The sequence below is a fragment of the Rousettus aegyptiacus genome, unplaced genomic scaffold (genome assembly GCF_014176215.1).
Source record: "Rousettus aegyptiacus isolate mRouAeg1 unplaced genomic scaffold, mRouAeg1.p scaffold_m13_p_11, whole genome shotgun sequence".
Lineage (NCBI taxonomy): Eukaryota > Metazoa > Chordata > Mammalia > Chiroptera > Pteropodidae > Rousettus > Rousettus aegyptiacus.
Window position 1 is genome coordinate 35,943,015 of NW_023416286.1, and position 14,892 is coordinate 35,957,906.

Genomic DNA, 14,892 nt, shown 5'->3' on the forward strand with positions numbered 1-14,892 from the left:
CCCATTTCCACTTTATCTACATTCTTGGTGCTTTGTTACATTTAATATTTTACTATTGTTATGCACACGAAGTACTTCACAGAAGTATTTAATGTCTTAAATATATGTAAGGTCTTTCCACATAGAACTATTAGGTTCAGAATTATTCTGTTGGGTGCTACACAGCCCTTAGTTCTGTCCAGTTTCCTGTGCTCATACAGCAGGATGCCAGGATCTTAAAAGGAAGCATAAGGCTGAAGAATAACTATCCGGTCACCCTGCAGCCCAGCTAAGTGAGGAGGATTTGATTGGTGCTTGAGCCACCTTCATTCCCTATGGGCCCCTGACCACCCTCTTCTGTTCCTGACTCTGGGCCCTGATGGGAAGCCCTCCCCAACTCTGCCCTCTTCTATCTTTGCCCATAACTTAGCAACCTGGGGCTGTTCTTCCACGTTCTCACCCTGCTGCAACCCCACCAACAGCTGAGTATTCAACCCATCCCATTAGCTTAGTCCTGTCTCACAGTAATCCCACTACAGTGGCTCAGCAAGAAGAGCCTAACTCCTTTAGCATATTTTAGAAAGAGTTGTAATATCACAGGCATTTTAAAAGAAGGATTAAGGCATCAGTTAAGCTTAAGATGAAATTAAATTCAATCTTGCCACAAAGCATTCAGCTAATTGAGATTACAGTCCAAAAACTAATACGGGACTCAGTGTAGCTACTAAGGGGGCGGGGGGGGGGGGGGGCGGGCGGACAGGTATGGAAAACAGAAGCTATGCAAACAACTATGTGAAAAAGATTGGTGGAAGTTTAAAAAAAAAAATCCCAGTTTTATTGATAAATATTTGACACATACCATTATATTAGTTTTAGATGTACAAAGGACCGATTTGACATATGTATATATTATAAAATGATCACCACAGTAAGTCTAGTTAACACCTATCACCATACAAAGTTACAGTTTATTTTCTTATAATGAGAACTTTTAAGACCCATACTCTTGGCAACTTTCAAGTAAACAGTACAGTATTGTTAACTACAGTCACCATGCTGTACATCACATCCAAGAACTTATTTATTTTATAACTGGATGTTTATACCTTTGACCCTCTTCAGTCCAATTTCCCCATCTCTCACCCCCTGCCTTCTTGAGGGAGCTCTTCAGAGGGCAGGAGATTGAACGAGGTAAACTTCCAGCTGTGGAATTTAATGATTGCAATTATCTCTGAGATCAGGACTGGTAGGAATGGTCACAGTTATTCTTTAGTTCTGCCAGTTTTCAGACACATGGGGACAGATGGGGACCATGTCACTAAACCACCCGTTCTGAGAAGGACCGTGCTTGCACTTGCTCTCAAAGAGCTGACGTTCCCGTTGGAGATGAGAGGAGCACTCAGGAAGCACAGGAGGTCCACTCTTCACCTGCATGGGTACTTTCTTCTTCTCACCCCATTACTCATGCTGCACTATTGCAACGTACAGGCCTCTCTGAGCTTGGAAAACCAAGTCTGGCGACAGCAGTACCACCAATGCCTGTCTTGGAAGTACATGGGACACGCAGAGGTACCTGCTTCTGGTGAGTTTAGATCCATCGCAGATGAGAAAAAATTTACAGTGCAATAACTGTAGATTCTATCTGTTGCATTATTAAGGGAGGGAAGTACTTTTCCCCCTGAGTTTGCACTTCCATGAGAAGGAATTTCTTTTAAGGTAACCCCTTCGCCTCTATCCGCCCCCTCAGTCTCGGCAAGATGTCAGTTGTCTAGTTTAGTGTACTATGAAAAGACTGTGGGCCTGTGTGGCTCAGCTCTTCCTGGTTCTTGTACCAGATCTGCCTGTAGGCAGAGCGGATCCATCCTGGGCTCTGGTGCCAGCAGAGAGGTCTCGCCCTGCAGGAAGGCCTGCTGAGCTCCACAGGTGGGGAATGTCCATGCCGGCATTTCAGAGCAGAAAAGTTTGCACCGCTGTTAGGCTGCAGACCCACACCCACATTCACTAGCTTGTTATAAGGACGTCCAACTGTTGATTGTATCTTTCTCTCTACAATTTTGAATTCGGGTGGAGAAACTCCATGTTATATACAATCTCCCCTGTTCCCAAACAGCTTCAGCATTCAATAGAAATCTTTTACCCTTTTTTATCCTAGCCACCCCAATGCAACATGTGTGCAAGCACGCGCACGCGCGTGCGCGCGCGCGCACACACACACACACACACACACACACACACACAATTTCCATCCCTTGTTTTAAAGTTCCCAGCCTCTGCTCTCTTCCTCTTGAGGTCCCAGACCCCTAACACATCAAGCTGGATTATCCGACCTGAAAGGGCTCTGGCTTCCCTCCACTGAGGAGAAACAGATCATTGATGAGGTGCCGTGCATCGTGCCCTCGCTCAGATGTGTGCGTTTCTCCTACCACTTGCACAGAGAGCCTATCTTCTGTAGAAGACCCCAGAGGTCTCAGAAGCCACCACCTCTTTGTCAGGCCTATCCTCATTTCCATTCGAGGTTCCTGGGGCCATTTCCTAAACCTTGACACCAGGATACCTGCTCTGCCCAGCAGGGTTAGCCGGTCATTTATAACACAGAAGCATTTTCTGGCACAAAACTGCCACCAAGGAAACCAGACTATCTCCAACATGAGGTCAATGTCAGGTCAGATAAGCACAGCCTGGAATTTTCAAGGATCTGCAGACGAGATCCCACAATCTCGTCTCTTTCGTGGGCCAGGCTGGGGACACTAATGATTTTCTGACAGTTGCCAGAACCAGGGCTCTGATGAAGATAGGAGGGAATGCAGAGTATTTCCCTCATGCTGGTGGCGAAGCAGAACTAATTCCCTGTTAACACGTGGTTCTTGATCCAGTGACTGAATTTATTCAGCTCCCAGAGCCCAGATGGGCCCAGAAAGGGGCTAGAACTTAGCCCTCCTCGTTCTTTGGCACTGAGAATTCCTAAAGGCTTCCGGAATGTATTCGCTGAACTTTAAAAGGAAATTCATTTAAGAGGTTGCACAGGGTTGCCAGGTGCACTTTGTGCAGGGTTGTGGGTGATGACACTCCTGGAGTTGAGCAGTGCCCAACCAGCGAGGCACATGCAACAGCCTGGGGGTTTGCGGGAGAGCCAGGCAGCTGACAGCATGTGCCCACAGAGTGGCCTTATGGGGCTATTTTGCCACAATATGGGCTCTATTATAAGAGTTGGAGGTTTGGCCACCTCACCTGGGAGAATAGAGGCCTCTCTTAGGAAATAACTCACCTCACAGAGGCTCCTGTGGTTCAAAATGAGAAATACACCAGCCACTGAGAGTGGACAACCTGGGCTGGGACACACTAGTCTCCCTGGACAATGCTGACATAGGCAACATGGACACTCATTCCATAATGCTCCTAGCTCCATGGCCAATTATTTCTTTTCTTATCTTTAGAGATGAAGAAACAATAGTTCGGGTCCCCAGTATTGCTGAGTCTTTCTTAGATGTTTGCAGATCCACTATGAGCAAGTTTTATAGTTTAACTCATAGGGTAGCAACCTTAATTCTTAAGTTCTTTGGGTAGCTCTGAGGGACCCAGTTAATCTCAGCCCCCAAATATGAAGATGCTATGGAGGCTCGTCATCATCCCTCTCTGCTCCACTGTTCGGCGACTCCTGAACATACCATGTCCTCTCCCAGTTCCACTCATTTACTGCTGTGACACCCTCTGTCTAGCTTCTGCATCCTCTAAGGCACAGCTCAAGTCCCAGCTCCTGCAGAAAGCCTTTCTTAACCATTCCACCCATTACTGATTTCTCTTCCTCTGAAACTCTATAGTACTTAGAGATAATGGAACATAATTCAGCCCTTAATTGGATATTGGCTAGTATTGATCACTGTCTCTTCCTGTATGTTCTACTTCACCAACTAGACTCTAAGCCATTTAAGACTAGAAAATAAATTTCATATTTCTTCAGCCTCCCTATCATATCTAGCATGTTAAGAACATTTGGAGGTATTGGATAAAAGTATTAAATAATTTTTTGCTTCTCCAAATATAACCATATTTTTTATGCATCTCGAATTCCTTCCTCCAGGAAACTTCCCCAACCACTTTGGCTCGCACTGATTTCTTTTGCCTTCCTGACCACCCATTATTGTCTGAGTCATGCGTTTTGTCACTCGATTCTTTTTCGTCTGAATATACACACCCTGCTTATAGTATGAGAGTCTTGTCTACACAGCTGTAGCTCCAGGCTGAGGTGCCATCAGGCAGGTCCCTGTGTCAGAGTCTGCCCACACAGGTCTCAGCAATGTTTGCTGTTGTCCTGAAGTTCATCCTGCCCACCAATGGAAAGTCACCTACCCACCCTTTCCATTGTTATCTATCAAGGAACTGGCTTTATCATCAGATAGACCTGGGCATGATTCCTGAAGCTATCACTTCTGAGGTGTCTCCCTGCAGGCAACCCCGCACCTAAACTCTCTAAACCTCCATTTCCTCATCTATAAATTAAGGGATATAATACCACCTACCACATAAAGCTACTGTGAGTTTAAAGTACCATCATCCACTGAAAATTTAAGACATATAGAACAGGAGTTACAAGCAGAGTCTTTGGAATCAGGCCATGTGACCTTGATGAAGAGAATTAATTCCCTAAACTACAATTTCCTTTTCTATATAATAGAGATAATCATGTGAACCTCATGGGCTTCTTGTGGGGATTATGACAGATAATATTAGATGCTTATATGTTATTAGTAGTAGTAGTAGTAGTAGTAGCAGTAGCAGTAATAGTAGTAATATTAAAAAACTGCTACCACAGTAACTTCTTCTGTGCGTAGGTTATATGCAGGTAACATGGAAAGTGCTCAGTGACTGTCATCTTTCACCATGCTGAGGCTTATGGTTTCTCGCCTAGATAACAGGCTAGGTCTTCTGATTCTTTTATCCGCATCTGCCACCTACATAGCTCAAAGCAGGGCTTGCAGCCTCATCAGATCAACCAACTAAGGATGGAAAATATTTGGGAAAGAATGTTGCATTGTTGCTGACATGTACTATGCAGTTAGGCTCACGATGGCTGTGTCTGTAGTGAATTTGCACAGACATTTTTTTGTCATTATTCCCAAAACAACACAGTGTACCACATCTTTACATAGCATTTACATTGTATCAGGTATTATAAGTAATCTAGAGATAATTTAAAGTATAGGGAAGATGTGCATAGGTTATATGCAAATACTGCACCATTTTATACAAGGGACTTGAACATCTGTGGATTAGGTATCTGTGGGGGGGTTCTGGAACCAGAGAGATGACTCTCCTATCTACCAAGGCAGTCATAGGAAAGCAGAATCCTCACCATCTCTGGCTACATAGCTTTTTCTCAGCCGCACCACACAGGTTACCTGGATCTCCTACTCCTTACTCCTACAGAAGAGCTATGATAAATTCTTACTTGAGGGTGGCATGTAACAACTTGCAGCAAATTAAAATCTGCAAGATTCTTCCCTTAGCAGATATTTTGACAACAGCTCTTTTCCCAAAAGACAGCACAGAGAAAGCCTATGCTAAGGAAAAGTAGCTATCCAGCAGAAAAATCACCCTATGCCCCGCAATTCATTGGATAATCAGAATCTTCAGGCGCTTGGCTTCGTCTTTTCAATCCTGTGGCCGCCGACTGTTTGACGTATAGGCTGTCAGCCCCCTCATTTGTGCGGGGTAATCCAGGTAATTCCTCAGAGGATGAGGACCTTCCACCTTTTGTTCCTGAACTGATGCTAGAAGACTGCCCCCCTTCTCAGTCTTTTATCATGTGCAGCCCTCAGAGGAATCTACAAATTAAGGCTTTGTGCTCAGAGCTCTGACCAAGTTGAGACCTTTAGTCCATTTAACTTCTGAAATTCTCCCTTCAGGGTCTGTCACTTATGGTATATTATGCAATTATTATCTATACCTTTTAGGTAGTGATTTTAAGGCAACTAAACAGGTGCCATAATTTATTCCTGCAAAGTGCCTGCTTTTCTGTAATGATGAAGAGATCCACTATATTTCTGCTTAATCATATCAGCTTAAATTTGTGGGCAGCCTCCAGGTGAAAGGAGAAGGGTATAAATACACAACATTGCTCTTGTTCATTTTTATTATAGCTTATTCTTGTCCATTTAATTATTGGATTTCAGAAAATCAAGACTGTTTAATTGTATCAAGGGCACAGACAGAAAACTGCAAAAGGATATGACAGTCCAGATATAAGAAGAAATGATTCTTAGAAGCTTCACCATAGCTAAACATAATGTGTTACAAACCTAAAGGATTATTGAAGAAAAGCAGCACAAACGTATTAAAACCGTGATTGGCTGATAGAGGAAGGGAGGGATAAAGAGAATATTAAAACCACCGATAAGTCTAAAGTCCATTTATATTTGCCTATGAAATACATTTATGCTCAGAAGCACATACTTAGGTCCCCAGAGTCACAGCATATTATTGTTGCTTCGAGAGGTTCCCTGCTGACTAGGAATACATCACTGACCCAGAGTCAGGCTTGAAAGAGGTGGGGAGGAGACAGATTCAGGTCTGGAGCAGGGCACCTATTCTGAATTTTAAAAGACAGCACAGGAGATTCTGACACAGATGGTTTGTCAATCACCCTTTGAGACACTCTAAAGTAGATGACTCCAGGATTTTTCAGCTGTATATAATATACACACTATCTCTAAACATTAGACTTTTTGTATAGTTTATGCATTCATAGCCTCTGTGTACATATGCGGGAAAAAACTATGCATATTGTAATGCCATTGGCATTACAATAGAACAACTGAATTTTATAAGTTTTCAGTAAAATCAAATAAATACAGTGGATGGATTTGAGTATTTTCTTTCTTTCACTGGCCCAGAAGAACTTAATTTATAAAGGATGACCAGAATCACAAACACAACTTTATCTCTTGAGAACTAAACACAAGAGTGTCTGTATGTTTGACTTCAGTCAGATTCCATTTCAAAGGAACTTGATGATCTTGTGTTTGTTGTTCTGATGGCTTCTCTTTCCTTTCAGCCTCAAACTTGAATTTGCCCTCCAACGTCTGATGCCTTGTGGAGGCCTCTGGCTCGGGGCAGTTATTACTGCAGTTCTCCCTGCCCTGCCTTGCCCTGCCCAAGTGGAAAGGAATTGTTTCTTCTCTGAGAAGAGAAGTTTCAGAGAAGCCAAGTAAGTTTCAACTCATGAGCAGATTATGACCGTTTGGTAGAGGTTGATGAAAAGAGCATGTAGAGAAGAATTCTGAAGCTCTATATAAACTCCAAATTAAGGAGTGTGATTTGGGTCCCTATGGGGTAGAATGGGGTCACTTTTGTATTACCTATTTGTCAGTCTAGTCTGGGTTTTCTCTTTCAAAGACCTACTCTTTTTTATACATAATTTTAGAACTGGGGGAGCACTTTTATTTCTTTATAGATTCCACATGTAAGCGATGCCATGCAGTATTTGTCTTTCTCTGCCTAGCTTATTTCACTTAGCATAATGCTTTCCAAGTTCACCCATGTTGTCACAAATGGAGGGATTTTCCTTTCTTTAAGGTTGTATGATAGTCTATTGTGCATGGGTGAGTGTGTGTATCACATTTTCTTTATCAACTCATCTATAGATGGATACTTGAGTTGTTTCCATATCTTGGCTAATATGAATAATGCTGCAACATACAGGATAATAAAGATATCTCTTGAAGACAGTCATTTCATTTCCCCTAGATATATACCCAGAGTTGGATTGCTGGATCATATGGAAGTTCTATTTTTCATTTTTTGAGGAACATCCATACCAGTTCTCATAGTGGCTATACCAATTTATATTAATACAAACAGTGTAAAAAGGTTCCTTTCCTCCACATCCTCATCAACATTTATTATCTATTGTCTTTTTGAAAATAGTCACCCTGATAGATGTGAGGTAATATATCATTGTGATTTTGCTTTGCATTCCCCTGATAATTAATTAGTGATGTTTAGCAACTTTTCATGCACTTATTGGCCATTTTTATATTTTCTTTAGGAAAATGTCTTCTCAGGTCCTTTGCCCATTTTTTTAATAAGATTATTTGGGATTCTTGGTTTTGCTTTGTTTTTGCTATTGAGTTGTTTAACTTCCTTATATGTTTTTTATATTGACCACTTATCAGATATATGGTTAGCAAATATTTTCTCCCATTTCATAAGTTATGTTTTCATTTGTTGATTGTTTTTTTTTACTATGCAGAAGCTTTTTAGTTTCACAGTCTCATTTGTTTATTTTTACTTTTGTTGCTTATACTTTTTATATCATGTTTAAAAAATCATTGCCAAGACAAATTTCAAGGAATTTTTTCCCTTATATTTTCTCTAGGAGTCTTATAAGGTCTTTTTTTTTTTTTTTTCAGAGCTTAAGTTTAAGTCTTTAATCCATTTCAAGTTAATTTTGATGAGTGATGTAAATGGCATTCTCAAGCTTTTGGTAGCTTATCAGAGATGCCTTGCTCTAGTTGGATTCTTCCACTTTCTAACCAATGTACAGATTTGTCAAGTTTGCTGATTCTAGGACTGTATATGCTCATGAACTGACATACGACAAATGGCTTTTACTCCCATGGGGTCTATGTCTCCTCCTTCAATGGGGAAGAAGCCCAGTGAAAATGGTTTCACCTGAAGCTCTTGATGTACGCTATGTGATTCATTGGCTTTATTTGGGAGTGGGGATAGAGAAGAAAAAGATTGAATAAAACGGAAATAAATATTATGCAAACCCAGCATTTAATTTCTTTGATTTCAGACAGACTGATTTAGTGATCAGAATCCAGGTGATAGGAGTGGAAGGTAGTGTGAAAGATAGAAGGGAAAGGAAGCTAGTTATTAGTGGATGAAACGAAGAGAAGCAATGAGTTGTTGGATAGTAATCCTGTTCTCATAGCATTTCCTTTGCATTATTTTATTGTAAAGAAGGTCAATAAAAAGGCGATGTTCAAGGTTGTTAATTTAGTGTATTTCATCTAAGACCAATATATCTGACAGAAACCTGATTTTTCTAAATGCAAATACTATACTCAGATTTATTAATTTTCATGTTATAAATATTTAAATAAGCCTATCCTAATGGAATCATTTTACATAGAGCTAATGTACTTAAATTTTTAATGAAATGAGTAGTCAACCATTAAAAATAAAATATTGATATGAATGGTTAGACTAATTGATTGGGGAAGAAAGTTTGTGTGCAAGCGATCACGGGCTTAAGAAAAATGAATAAAAATCAGACCACTCAATTATAATTGGCCATTGGCATTAAGGAAGACTCTGTCCAATATATTTCTTTTCTTTATGAACAATCACTTTTTTAAAAGTCAAGAAAATTAGTATTGTAAATCAAACCTCAGTTAGGAAATGTGAGTCAAAAAGTAATATGATCTTCAGCAGCAGTACTTAACTGCTTAGTTTCTGCTACAAAATATGAGGGAGGGGAATTGAGGTAATTTTCTTTGTAATTCAGGCTCCAAAACTACTTTTTTCCTAAATTCCGCAGAAAATACAGTAACTCAAACTGAAGATGTCTCTCCTGAATTTCAAGATATCTGTGCTCTTGTCAAGGTGTAAAAAAATGTTATTTTAAAAAGTCATTTTGAAGATTACTAGTTTAAAAACCTTTCGAAGTCTTTTTTTTTTTTTTAAGTGGAAGAATTATTGTTTAAAGCAAACCCTGGCATTCCTTCTTCGAAGCGTAAATGTCTGTGTTTGATTGTCTTAAAGTGAGGCATACCTTTCTTTGAGTTAAAGCTTTAGGCTTAACTACTGAAGACTGCTCAGTTCTCAAAAATTATTTTTAGCAGCTGAATCTATAAATGAAGAGCACAGATTTCGCTGCCACCCCGCATTCAGTTAGGAGGGAGTTGATAAACAGAAAAGGCAAAGAGTATAACTCAATCAAGAGAAGATTAAGTTCAGATTTCTTGTTCAACAGCAGTTTGATGAGGAAGGCATGTATGGATTCAACAAACAGGAGGCCCCACTAGGTATCAGTTACATGGTAGAAGCCAGCGGCTCAAAGAACAACAAAAAAGAATGGAGAAAGTGAACTTTTGGCAGTTTTTAGACAGAAATAGAGAGACTAGAGGAGCAAGAGAATTGAGGATATTGGAAAGAAAATGGTTAAAATGATGCACTGAGGAGGGGAACCAAAGGGGGTAGGGGCAATGTGGGAAGAGCCAGGTATATGGGAAGCATAACAGTGGACCAAGTAAGGAAGAAAAGATCCAGTCTGTCAATTAGTGTCATTTAGTGCAGTGCCTCTCAACATACAAATCCCCTGGAGAGCTTGTTTAAACGCAGATTCTGAGTTAGTAGATACTTGAAACTTGCATTTCTACCAAACTCCCAGAAGATGCTCAGGTCAGTCTTGGAGGAGTTTGGCTGTTGATCTCAACCTAGTGCAGAACGACTACTCTGATCTTTGTTGATAGGAAAGATGGAGAACTCAGCACCCATGTGGATCCTGAGGACCGGCTGGAGCTTGGGTCTGGACCTTCAGTCAAAGCTTTAGGTGGAAGATCTCAAGTGTTAAAACCACAGGTTTGGTAAAACGTTTGCTGCTCCATTAGCTTTACCTTAAGCTGTCAAAAAGGCTTTGGGAACTGTCAACAGAGCTATAGAAAAGTCAGTAAAGGCTAAGGACCCCTCAAAAAAAATCAAACTTCTCTGCCAAAAAGATGACTGAGAAGATTACTGAAGCAAAGAGCTCTGTTCCTGCCTCAGATGACATTGATCCAGAAATAAAAAAAAATCTTTCTCTTCTATCCTCCCAATAGCTTTTCAACCAGCCTGAAGAGCACCAGACTACACACCTCCCCTTAAATGGAGTGCCTTTCATACTCCTCAGTGAGGAGAAGGGACTTGAAACACTCTTATACCTGGGCACCCCCTTCACCTCTGAAGATATCTTCTCCACTGTGGGAGTCTAATCAGCTGCAGTCTCCTTCAATCATCTGGTCAACCCTGGATGCTGAATGTTTAATTGCCACCTCTTCGCTATGACTTAGATATTTAAATTTCTTAACACTTTATAGTTTACGTGCATGTATTAATAGTTTGTATTGTTAAGTAATTTCTTTATTAAAAAAAAAGAAAAGAAAAGATGCCAGTGCTGCTGGTCCAGACCACACTTTGAGGAGCGAGATTAGAGGATCCTATTTTCATCTGTTGGAATGTGAAGAATGTATGTGCCAAAGAATGAATTATTTATTAAGTGCCTGTTGTGTACCTAGCAATCTGCTAAGTACTCTGAAGAGTTTAAAAGAAGACGAAAACCCCCTTGTGCAGGAGCTTAGAGTCTTAATAGAGGAGATAAGGTGTGTAAATACAAACCCACTAGAACACAACAGAGGAGACTGTGTGTTAGAGAGCCTACGTGCGGCCGGAAGGCCCCAGGAAAAGAGGAGAGTCTGTCTAAGCATGGTGGAGCTTAGACAGACAGAAAGGAGAGGGTGAGGCCTTAAAGTGAAATGAACACAGAGGGAAAGAGTGTGGAATGCAGGTGCAAGGAACTGCTAAGACCTCTGTGGGACCTTAATACTCGCTTGCAGCCCCACACAGGGACCATCTCTGGGGTTGAAAAGGCTAAGTGTTGTGGTTGCATTTGAGTTTGGCTAGAAACACAGGTGCGTATCCTGAGCACTGAGCACATTAGTGGACACAGTAATGATCATTCAGTAAGTGACTGACTCAATGTCAGAGCATTCAATGGAGGGAAACATGAGAAGGTAGACTGAGGCCAAAGTAGGAGCAATTTTGAACCCCAGGCAGGAGAGTTTAGACCCTTTCTTTATTAGGCAGAAGCGTCCAATCATGACTTTCCCATTGTGCTCGGGTAAAATCTGATTGTACACACATAATACCGGCAATTGGCTTTGGACTGTGGTTAGGAAAACAATGATATCTTTACCTAAACTTCCGTTAGAAATCTTTGTCTTCACTCAGTTAGTTCCTGAATTGTGCGGTGAAGAAGAAGTAAACAGGGACAAGCAAGCTACAAGTGACTTGTGCTTTTATTACTAATCTGCTGTGTAGTTTTTGTCAAGGGGCAACTTCCCTGAATCTCAGTTTCCCCTGCTGCGCTAAGAGTAATGTTCATTTTGACACAACGAACTGAGCGGTTTTCACAATGATAGTTCCTGACAGCTTCCTGTGTGCCAGTCACATGCATTACGTACATAATCCGCCAAAGGCCTAACGCGGTGGGCTCTGTTATGAGCCCTTTTACAGTTGAAGAAAGCAAGACTCAAAGTATTCAAGTCATTAGACTAAGGATATACATGGCTAATAATTAATGAAGCTTACCCCCATCTGTCTGATTCCAAACTCCTAAGCTGTACACAATTCTGCGTCATCCCACATCTCCAAGATGGTCATTTTAACCATTACCATTTCAAAGAAAACCTCAAATTCAAAATTACTTCAAGGTACCATTAAGAATTTACCTCATAATCTGCTTGCTGCTGGAAAAGAATACAAAATCATCTGATGCTGGAATGAAAAGATCTTATAAATGACTCTTCTATCTTCATGCAAGAGAAGACATATGCAGCCAAGCTGTGGAACTCACCCAAAGTCACACAGCTTGTCCTAGTAATAGCTGGCCCTGGTATATTTTAATGTATTTCAAATGCAGTGTATTGAATAAGGGCTCTGATAAACACAGTTTAGGATTTTTTGTACTCGCTTATTTTCCATTTCTTATAGTCAAGAGCCATTCTCTTAGCTTTCTTTATAATCTCTCATTTCACAGTGACATTGAAAATGAGTGTCCTGCGGACTTGTAGAGGCCTGGGTGCAGGCAGGTATCTTGAAGCTGATTGACATTTTCCAACAAAGATCTGAATTCTGATGTTCCCTGGGAGGATGTTTGGACATGTTGTTTCAGGAAAAGCATTAGAAAACAAAGTTTTCTCATGATTAAAACGGTTATGATATTCTTTAAGAGAAAAAAATGGTGACGTGAAGTCATAAAATATGTTTGAAAAATTAATAGGAAAACAGTATCGAGTCTTAAAATTTTCATACTCTTTAATTTAGTAATTTATTTCTAGGAATGCATTTTAAAAGAAAAATTAAAAATTCAGAGAGATATATGTTCATCTCAGCATTACTTATTTGAAAAAAAAAAAAGAATAAAACTGAAAACAACCTAACTACACAACCTCAGGGCAATATCAACAACAAAGAATATTGTGAAACCATTAAATATTATTCATAAGTGACTTTAATGACATGAGAAAATGCTTATTATATAATATTAAGTGGGGGGAAAAGGATGAAACAATATAAATAACATGACCTCAAAAATGTAAAAAATTACATTTTTTTTTTAGTTGGAAAACAGACCAAAACTCTAAGAGAGTTTCTTGATGGGAGGAGTAGAATTATAGAACTGAGAATGATTTTATCCTTTTTTCTAAACATATCATAGTTTTACAAATTTTGTACAAGAAAATGAGTTCCTTTTTTAATTAAGAAATAAACTTAAAAAAAGAGACGTGTATCGAATGTCAACTGTAATTGTAAAAATATTTTAAAAGAGGCATAGGCAATCGTGCATAAATAACAAAGATGATCTCTCATGAAATGCTTTTTATTCCAGTTGTGGCTGTCACCCTACATTGACATAAAGCTGTGTCTTATGACTCAGAACAGACAAGATAGTTCCAGCAACACCGGAGCTGCTTGGGAAGGCCTTTCCAGAGTCGTGGGTCAGAAAAGGAAACCTGTTTTCTGAGGGACAGCACAGCGAGAGGATCAGGTAACAGGCAGGTGTCTTGCCTTAAGATTAAAGTGATTCTCACTGGAGAAATAAAAGATCTTAAAACAGCTAGTAAATCCCCTCATTTCCCCCCAGTTCTATTGAGAGATAATTGACATACAACGATGTATAAGTGTAAGGTGTACATGTGTTGACTTGATATTTATATATTGCAAAATGATTACCACCGATGCGTTAGCTAACATCCTGTCAAACCCTCATGTCGTAGATAAGAAAGCTGAGTCCAAGAAGATGGAGCAACTCTGTCAAGACCACACAGTGAATGACCCAGATTCCCAGCTCCTAGTCCAGTCTGGTTCTACTGTCATGCCGCCTCCCTAGTTTTGAAATAAATGTCTGGGCGTTTTAAATAGGCATCTGCAGTTTATTATTATAATGGAAACTGTGAGTTTTCACTGTTCCTTTTCATGATCCCAGCAACAATCTTAGGATACCAAACTCTGCCAGTGCCAGTTGAAATCACTCTCCTGACACGCTTGCCCAGATTCTTTTCTGAAATGGTTAGGTCCCTGATCCAGAGGTCAGCAGACTGCCAGGATCTGTGGAGGTAATCAGTATTTCTGGAACTTATGAAGGTGAAAGGGAGAATGACATCCCCATAAACATGCCACTTTTAGAAACTTGGTTCAGTGCCCTGGTATAGTGAGAATGTTTTTAACCCACTTTGAAAAATTATTCAACTCTTTCCTCGCCTTGGGAATAGACAGGAGGATATGGTTGCACTGGAAATAGAGCAGGAAGGAGGAGTTGGGATCTCTGATGATAGCAAGGAGCCCCAGTGAGCAGAACAAACCTCTAGACACAATGTAGAAAATCCTATTAGGTCGGAAGTGTTGGATGTGTCAGTGGATGGGGAAAATGGGCCGAAGATGGAATCTAGCTGGGGACAGATTGTTCTCTCATTGGTAGAGATGAGGACCCACATTATTCCTTCCAGGGAAGTGGGTGCCTTAAGCTTTCTTAACTGGGCACATACCTGGGACTGGTGGGAGTGGTGAGCTCAACATCGCGGACTCTTACGCTTTCTGCGCCAAACCCTGATCTGCCTTCTCTTATCCCTGGATGTGTCTACTTCATTCTAA

The 14,892-nt window shown here is 40.5% G+C and overlaps 1 pseudogene; it reads left to right on the plus strand.

Moving 5' to 3' along the window:
• The first annotated feature begins 1,272 nt into the window (after positions 1 to 1,272).
• Positions 1,273 to 11,000, plus strand: LOC107504121 (annotated as a pseudogene).
• The last annotated feature ends 3,892 nt before the right edge of the window (positions 11,001 to 14,892 follow it).